Consider the following 9,755-nt stretch of genomic DNA (forward strand, 5'->3'; position numbering starts at 1 on the left):
TTGTTAGTGTTTTTTTAAACCTAGAGGGCATGCCCTAACCTTAGTCAGTTCTTGGGACTCAACTAATAATTCATAAGAAAAATATGATGAAATTAGTATAAACAAAATAATTTACCACTGTGTGCGAACCATCACCATCTTCTGATCTTTGTTTAGGTTCCGGGGCTGTAAGTCTCAAAACATCACTAGAAGCATTCTCTTTCTTTTTTGCTCGGCCCTCAGATATGAGTTCTTTCACTGTTTTCTGCAAATTTCATATGAAACGATGCACACATGGAAATTCACTCGTGAAAATATTAGAACGATCATTAAACAAAAGCTTTTTTTTTTCCCAAGATAAGGCATATTTTTTTACTTACAGAAATCATTTGTTTAATGCTCCGTGCTAGATCTTCATTTCCTCGATTGTGTTCGCCTTGCTGGAGATCGAGCTTTCCCATATCTCACAAGAAATGTTCTAATTCTCTACCCCTCATGAACTTGACATTCTTGTGTCTAACGCAAATCCATTACATGTACATATAATAAGCAGTGGAGGAATTCATACAAGGGAAGTATTTATTCATAATTCATCATTTTATTTTCCATGTTCATGTACCATGTGGATAGACACTACACGCATGGTTTTCATACACTTTCGTATTGGTTTTATCATAATTTTCATTAAAATGAAGTGTCAAGTTAGAAATGGTATGCTTTGTAAAAAAAAGATCTGTTAGCAAAGTATAATGCTTTGTTAAGAAAACTATTTTTTCATTATTTGCCGCTTGATCTATATCCATAATCTTTTTCTAGGAAGGAAAATTATCTAATCCAGTGCAATCATGCTTTGCAGTGGCTCATGAAAGTGTATTAATTATTTGTCTAGGATTGTGCCCAAATCATATTGAGTGGGGATTCCAACTCAGAGCCTAACCTAACAAAGGAATTGGGTTTGGATTTTAGACCGGTGGCTTGACCGACCCAGTGTGAACCGAGTACATAGTTGGATCAAGCCGAATGATACCCTATCTTAGTTCACCTAAAAATAGAAGTCTAGAAATAAAAATTTCCTTTCCTCTACCATTATACTACTTGAATCCCAACATTCCCGTTTGAATACGACAATATATATGTGGAACATTTTCATCCCGTAAACCTAAACATCCACAAAAGTATTCACATAAGAATGCCTTCACATCTCAAATCAATTGGACAAGGATAAGTACTTAATCTATCAAATAACTCCTCAAACCTTACCTTAGAACCTCTCAAAAGATCGGACACCAACCTTTAGAGTTTCAAGCATAATCCTTTTTAGTATATGAATGCTTACAAGGTTTTCTCTCATATTTTCAATTGTCATTTCCAACCATTAAAATGCTTACATATATATAATTCAAGTATCACTTCTAAAGTTACTCTAAATGTTCACCATAATACTTATCATTTCCTAGCTTTAATCAATCAAAATGGAACAAAGAAATTCACAATGACTTTACACAAAGGTAAGCAAGCATTACCTCACTTTTATCACAAACTTAGCACAAGACATCAAAGAATTTGAAGTTTACCAAAACATAAACAAGAAATCTGAAGATAGAAAAACAAACATCAAAGTGTAGAAAGCAAAAATTAAAACTTCACCAGCATAAATTAATATGTATCTATACACAACCCTAACAACTCTCAAATTCCCAAATGAATGAAAGAAGAGGAAATACACAACCACCAAATAATCCATAATTTAAAACAGAAGAAGAGATTTTCAAATACTCGTAAGAGAGATTACCTACAAGCATTTGAGATTCTCAAATTAACAACGATAGAAAACAAGTGAGAAGAATGATGACCGACGATAATGAACAATAGGAATATGTGAAGGAAGAGAAGAATGAACATGGAATGTCGATGATCAGTGCGCTGACAATGGAAATGAGCTCGAGAGAAAGATTTCTCAAATACAAAGCTAAATAGTCGTATTGAGTTCTCTGATTCTAAAGGGTTTTTCAATTTCAGAAATGTGAAGGGAAAGGCATAACTAGCGGGAAAGGATTATTGTAGTGTATTAATTGTTTGTCTAGGGTTGCACCCAAGTCATATTGGGTGAGTTTAGACTCTAACTGGCTCAGGGCCTAACCTGACCTAGCCTAACCTGACCCAACCTGACGAAGGAATTGGGTTTGGATTTTAGACTGGTGATTGGGCCAACCCAATATAACCCTCTTACTTGCTAGTGTTTAAGACTTCCAAATCAACAACAATGGAGAACAAGTGAGAAGAATGATGACCCATGGCAATGGCAATGAACAATAGAAGCAAGTGAAGAAAGAGAAGAATGACCATGGGATGTCAATGATGAGTGCTCTAACAATGGAAGTAAGCTTCAAAGGTAGAATTCTTGAATTTGAAGCTGGAGATAGAACTTCAAGTGCTATCACATTGAGTTCTCTGGTTCTGAAAGGTTTTTGGATTTAAAAAAATGTGAAAGGAAAGGTGTGACTAGAAGGGTTTAAGAAATCTTTTATGGCAGGTATAACACAACCCGACATTTTAAGAAGACTATCTATGTCAGATAAAACCCTACTCGATGTAGAAATTTTAATTTTTCTAATTTCTTTTAAAAAATATTCCTTTTACATTGGGTATAACAAAATTCATCATTCTTAGAAAACTATACATAAGCCATAACCTTCTTGACATTGGTTCCCCAACAATGCCCTCGCAAAAATGACATCACATTAGTAGTACTTTCTACTATTTGGCTTCTTCTTTGCCTTCTTTCATCCCCCTCTTTGCTTTGCTCATTTCTCTTTTGCTAGATGCTCTGGCGTCAACAAAGATAAAGGCAAGAAGTAGTAGAGAATAATGGTTGAAAGTGAAATGATGGGGAAGGAAGCCAAATGCATAGAAGATTTGGAGTGACAAAGGGAGTGAAAGAAGTTACTAGATTTAGATATATGGGGAAAAAACAACATAGAATAAAATTCAGTTGTGGGTCGGGTCGGGAAAATGGTTTTTGGACCAATCCTATACTCAATCCGATCTTCGCATCTTTACTCTTTCTTCTTTGACCAAAATTGACTCATTTCAGTTAGGGACTAGGTCAATCGGACAATCTGGATTAAGAGCGTGCTTCGTAGGGAGAAACGGGTAATTAAAATGCAAGGGAAACACTCACCTTTCGAGACTCAAAGGAAATTAAACCAGCCCCCTACAACGGAGAGTCATGGAAAAAGACTAAAATGCCCTTGAGTTCCTTGCCTTGTCTATATATATCCTCTTTGTGCGTCTTCTCCATCAAGTTCTTCTCTGCGTTCTCTCCGTGTGCACAACAAATCTAGGAGACTCCACCATGAACGACACAGTCATCGTCTTCTCCATCAAGTTCTTCTGGCAACCTATCAATGTCGACAACCCCGCAACAAGAAATTGGTCCATTATATATATATGCTTCCACATCCTGTAGTGGAGATATGAATTTCAAACAATCCGTTTCTCACGAAGTGTCCAAGAAGCATCAAACGCTTAGATGTTGGAATTGAAGCAAATAGTTCCTTGAAAATCACTTAACATTAATTTCATGCTTAAATTTGTTGCTCTATGCAAATGTTTCATTAATAAAGACAAAATTTAATAACCGATTTATAATAATAAGAAGATTTGCAAAGTAGTTAAGCTTTCATCAGACAACTTAACATCATAAAGAATAAAATTGAAGGATAGGATTCAATACATTATCCTTCCCTTTAAATAACATTTAATGAATAACATTTTATACATTTATTAACAAAATAAAATGTATGACGTATTGTAGAAGATAAAAATCAAATAAAAGACCTGGTGTATTGCCAAACCAACGCTTAGCTAATTGGGAAAAGTACTTTTAGTGTGTTGCCCAAACACATAATGTTATTAAATGACACTCCCTTTTCTAGCATTATTACAACGATATGTTGTTTTATCAAAATGTGCGTCACAGTGACTGGTTTCTTCACTAAGGCACTACTATTTGAGTATTTGTTGCACATCAAGTCCAAATATATAGTGATTTTGGTTTTCTTTCTTGCATTTGAGAAACATCATTAAACTCCCAAAAAGTTTAGTATCAACCCAAAAATAAGTAACTTTCAAACACAACCACAAAGTAAGGCACATTTCAGCAAATAATTAATGATGACTTGAAAAATGTGCCCAATGTCATGAATTTATGAATCCGAGAGATAAAAATCAAATGAAAGATCCAGTAAATTTTGTTTTTCTCATTAAGGAAAACATTCAACATTAAAGTCGTCATAAGAATATGATGCCCTACTCGTCGACTTGATTGTAGTTGCCGGCATCAAAACTTACCAATTTGTTATGAAGAATGACAAAGTATTTAAACCGATCATTAGAAAACTTGATCACACAATTGATTCCCTAGATTCTTCTTCGGTTTATTTAATTTAGCATATGTATATGAAGCAACCGAGCTGTACATGCGTGGGTGAGAGGTAACACTAAACTCATATATTGCACTATATTGTTTTCTTAAAACCACACAATTTGCTACATATACCTATGACGCCTGCTCTAAAACAACTGTTTTGAATTGAAAAAGATCCTATTGTCTTCCACGCCTAGGCAAAACTCTATATGGTAGCAAGCCACTGCCTGTATCATGTTTAAGAGGTACGGTAATTTTAGGGGCCGTAATATTTTTCACAGTGATTTTCACAAGTTTTTATCAAAACCATCATTTGTTTAATATTGAACAACGAATAAAATGTAATTACCACTGTAATCGTACTTCATTTAGGTGGGGATTGTCATCACTAAGTTTTCTTTTCCTTCTATATTAAAATTTTGAGGCTTGGGAATCAGCGTTTTTTTTATCGAAGTCTTATTATTCATGATTGAATAATTTGAGCTTTTGTTTCTGATAGTGTGTGTGTGTGTGTATTGTGACATTCCAGAGGCGCTCACTCATCCATTTTGATTGTTTCTTTTAGTTTCCGATGCCCACATCTAAAAATTTCTTATAATGTAGCAAACATTTTGATGATTTTGTTGTTTGAATTCTCAAGCTTCCGTATCTTTCATAGTTAAGTGAAGCTAGATAATCATACGACCTCATTGGCACGATGGCATAGTAACTCCACCTATGTTTTATAGCTGGTTCCAAGCTCAAATAAAAGGAGAGGAAGGTTGTGTTAGACACTTTTTAATTTTATTTTTTTGCCTGGAGCAACAAGAGTGATTTTGACGATACTAAAATGTTGTGGTTCATGATGTATTAATTATGGAAGCAGAAGTGCTCTCACCAAAATGGCGCAAGTTTTCCAAAATTTTATTTAATAACCTGCTTATATTGTTAATTCAGATATAAAAATGATCATCAATATGGCATTCGATTTGCAAGAGAAAAATTACTTCAAATTAATTAAAATTATCCTAGCAAAGTGAATTCTGTGTTGTATATATTGTAAAATTACAAATGCTTAGGAAAAAGTAAAGAACAATGCGTAGGGTAAGAGAGAGACGCCTGTAAAACTTGATGTGAAAACTTTTTGTCCTTGCGCTCTTTACAAAAATCCGACCAAGAGTTTGACAAAGTGAAGAAACTATTTCATTGTAGCAATTAATTGAACCAAGCACTGTTGAACTCTCTAGCTTTATTGTCAAATCTAGGTACATTTTAATTTGATCATTATTCTCGTAATATTGACCTTTATTCTTTCTCACCAGCTACGTACAATAGTTTCTTACTTTTAATCTCTAAATAAGAAATCAACCACATTATTATAATCATAATCATAATCTAAAATATGGTTCACTAGATCATCAGGCTGAGAAAAAGAGACGACTTGCTGAAACTCATCATCATTATCATCATCAACCCCCTCGAGCTCGACATGAGCAAGCTTCTGCTTAGCCTCTTCCAGAGTTGCAAATTTCTCTGCAGGTCCACTGTTCTGCTGCAAGTTTTGGTTCTGTTTATTGCTGGACTCGGTAATGGTGAGTGATTCCACCACGGGCTCAGTTTTGATCAAACCTTGATTTTCTGCATAATTGTATATCAAATGTACAGTGTTAGAATCCGTGTATACACACACACACACACACATATATATATGATCCTTAGCTATGTATGTCTTTATATATATTTGGGTTACGTTGTCATTATAAGCATATATATGTATATATGTTTCTCAGAAGAAAACTTTATAGAACAGCTTATTTATATCGAGGAAATTTCACTCAAAATTAAAGCTGGAAATGATGCAGTCCCATAATAATTACCTTTTTCAATCTCTTTCTCGTTTGCGACTGGAATATCACTATCGGCATTGATTTGACGCACAAGGTCCTTAGATAAATTGGAATAAAGATCACCAAACATTTCGAAACCTTTGCATCCTTTGTGTTCAGCAGTGCCTAGTGCAACATCCGCCAAGTTCTTCAAAGGCGACCAAGATATACAATTGTCAACCTACAAATCACCGTAGCTTTCTTTTATAAATTAATTTTCATAAATCAATTAAATATACATTATGTCCAATAAATACAATATATATATATAATTGCACATATATATATCACCTTGTCCTTTGTCAACTCAGTCATCTCTGAATTTGAGTGTATTATTCCATTTTCTTCGTCATCAGAGTCTTCTGTGAGATCTACAAAGTTCACCTCTTGTGTGACTTTTTCTTTGCCTCGGCCGATACTGCTGGCTTCAGGTTCATAGGGCATGATTTTCAATGGCTGTGGATTCCATTGAATTAGACTCGAGCTTGGGTGTGAATAGTACTGGAAAAATAATTAATACAATGAATGTTATTATTGCCATCATTAATCATATCATTCAAATTATGAAAATACACACACAAATATACAGAAACATTATATAATGTGTTTAATTTACCATATCCATCTCTGATTCAAACGGATTCCAAGGAACCATGCTAAGCTCCAAATTCGAAGATGTTGTACTTTCAGGAGACGACGAAGATTCTTGCGAGGTAACCACCATCTTCCCCTTAGCCTTCCTTTGTTTTTTCGAAAACGACTTAGATATCACCATGATGTTGCCCCCCTACATAAGTAGTCAACGTTAGTTTTGCATATGTCATTAGTTTTCATAAATCAATTAAATACGTACTATGATGAATAAATGAAATATATATATGTACGATAACAACTCAGATGTTATGCATCACCTCGCTTGTTGAAGCCATGTCAGAAGCATTTCTCTTTCGAGTCCCGTGCAGCATAAAGTTCAGAACCTCTGGGATAGACCGAAATGCCTGTCTTGAGACTAAGTGACAATAATACTGAAATATGTAAAATTATATTGAATAACGTTATTGTTAACATCATTTAAATTATGAGTTAATCACACAACTATTCAATTATGTGTAATATACCGTGTCGTTCATCTTTGTCTCTCGCTGTCTCCTTTGGATTCGCCACTTTCCTAGACGATCCTTTATTTCTTCAATATTTTTTATACCTTCCACGTCAAAATCCTCAGGGATACTGTAACAGACCACTTTCTCACATATTACAGGGTTTTTGATCCTTCTCCCAAGTTGTTTTATCTCATTCTGCAAACAATGTCATATGAAACAAACTATCAAAATACAATTCAAAGAAGCCACATATGTGTGTGTGTGTGTAGGTTAATTAATTAGTAGGAAAGCAAGAAATTAAGTACCATTAGAGCTAGTGCCAAATCACCAACGTCTGATTCGTCGGGTCTTCGGATTGAGACGAAAAGTTCTGGTCTCAAAATATCAGATGATGAAGGATTATTTTTCTTCAAGGTTTTACACTCAGCACAAATCTCCTTCGTTGATTTCTGCAAATCACATATGAAAAGATACACACATAAAACTTTACTTGTCAGAAAATCATAGTGATCACTATAAATTAAGGAGCTTTTTGGGAGATTTTTCTAGCTACTTACGGAAATCATCTTTTTAAGGATACTTTGAAGATGTTCGTATTTCGACATTTCCTCACAAATCTGCTCATCACGAATCTGACGACTAAGCTGGTTCTCCATATCTGAAGCTTGATGCATATAAATGGTTCTGTTCTTCTGAGATGAACTTGATGTTGTTGTGGAAGGGAAAGCAAGCTAGCGATATATACCGCGAGGCAACCATGTATGGAGTTCATAGAAGGGTACTATTTATTTGATCATTTAATCATTTTAATTTACATATACATGCACCGTGGATATTCATCTCATGATTTTATTATCTTGCCGAGAAAAATATTTTTTGATTTCAAGGGGGGGAAAAAATACTTTGTGAAGAAATATAATTTTTCATTATTCATCATTTTGCTATTTCTATAATCTTTTTGTCTAGGAAAGCAAAGTAGGATTTTATTTGGGGGAATAAGTTATCTGTACAATAATCGAGATGATTGATATGCATGCACAGTAGATTATTTTGTATTAAGGTGAAATATATCAAACAAGGAAATAGTTCGTTACATTGTATTTCAGCGGAAAAATGTTTCTACCAAATATCTCAAATTGAAAAACATACTTTGTAAAGAAAAATCATTCTTTTTGCTCTTTTAATAACTATCTTGATGTTTGTTAAAAAAAAATTATCTTGATGATAACCCTATACTAAACCTTAATTATCCTGACAGCTCAGCATTATTTATGGTCGAGAAACTGTCATCACTTCTTGTAAAGTGAAAATATATACTAATAATGATCTGTATGATTTTGTTATTGGGATGCATTTTTTTTGCTTAATAATGTAAAATTATTTTTTAATAATGGTAATAGAGTATTACAGAAGAATAACAATATGTCACTGTTTCAATGTTCCTAATTAACGACTTGCAAGCAAGCGCATAGGTTGGGATTTTTATACAAAAACAATAGCTGCAAATTAAATTTAATTTATAATGAGAACTTTAATATTTTGATTGTATAACTTCAGTCAGACTTGAATACATGCTTTTGATGGCCTGCGAGAAAATGAAAATATGCTTTTGAACAAAAGAGTAAAACTTCATCAGACGCTCAGACCTATTGTGATAAGATAAAATTTAATTGTTTTGAATCTATAATTTTGTAGTTTGAGTTCATGATTAATAAGCCTTGTTAAATACTAATTTTGATCATTAATAAAAGACCCAATTGATTAATTAAAAAATTAAAAAAGCTAAAGAAAGTACTTTAAAGTATTATTTTTATTGTTTTTCTCCAAACTAATTTGCTCCGCTTATAAAATAATATATAATCTAATGATATAGTAAGTATTTTAGAAAAATCATATAACATATATATGTTATAATTAAATAACTTTTTAACTTCTTTAATTTTTTTCAAATTAATTTATTAAGTCTTGTATTAAAAGCTGGAGGTAGTATCTGAAGGAATCTCTTCCACGCCTTCCAATGAATCTGCAAGCGGAATTCGCATCAAATGACTTCATACACAACATAATTTCTGGTCTTGTGATCTCATATTGTAACACATCCAAGGTCAAAAGAAAAATATTGTAGCGCATCAAGTTAATCCCTCCCCCTTTCTCTCTCTCTCTCTACCCTTCTCTCTCTATATACATTTAATGTAGCTTCCAGAAATCTATTGGAATACCAAATAGAAATTACTAGCATAATAGATCAAGATAGATATATATTTATATATTGGTAAGTTTTATTTAACATATCGAACGACAAATAGTAATAAGATGCCGTATTACATATTACATCGATTGGCTAAATTCGTTATTCCTTAAGATAGCACCTTATTGCCA

The sequence above is a fragment of the Neltuma alba genome, unplaced genomic scaffold (genome assembly GCF_004799145.2).
Source record: "Neltuma alba isolate B1F8T4 unplaced genomic scaffold, ASM479914v2 tig00002863_pilon, whole genome shotgun sequence".
In the NCBI taxonomy this organism is placed as follows: Eukaryota; Viridiplantae; Streptophyta; class Magnoliopsida; order Fabales; family Fabaceae; genus Neltuma; species Neltuma alba.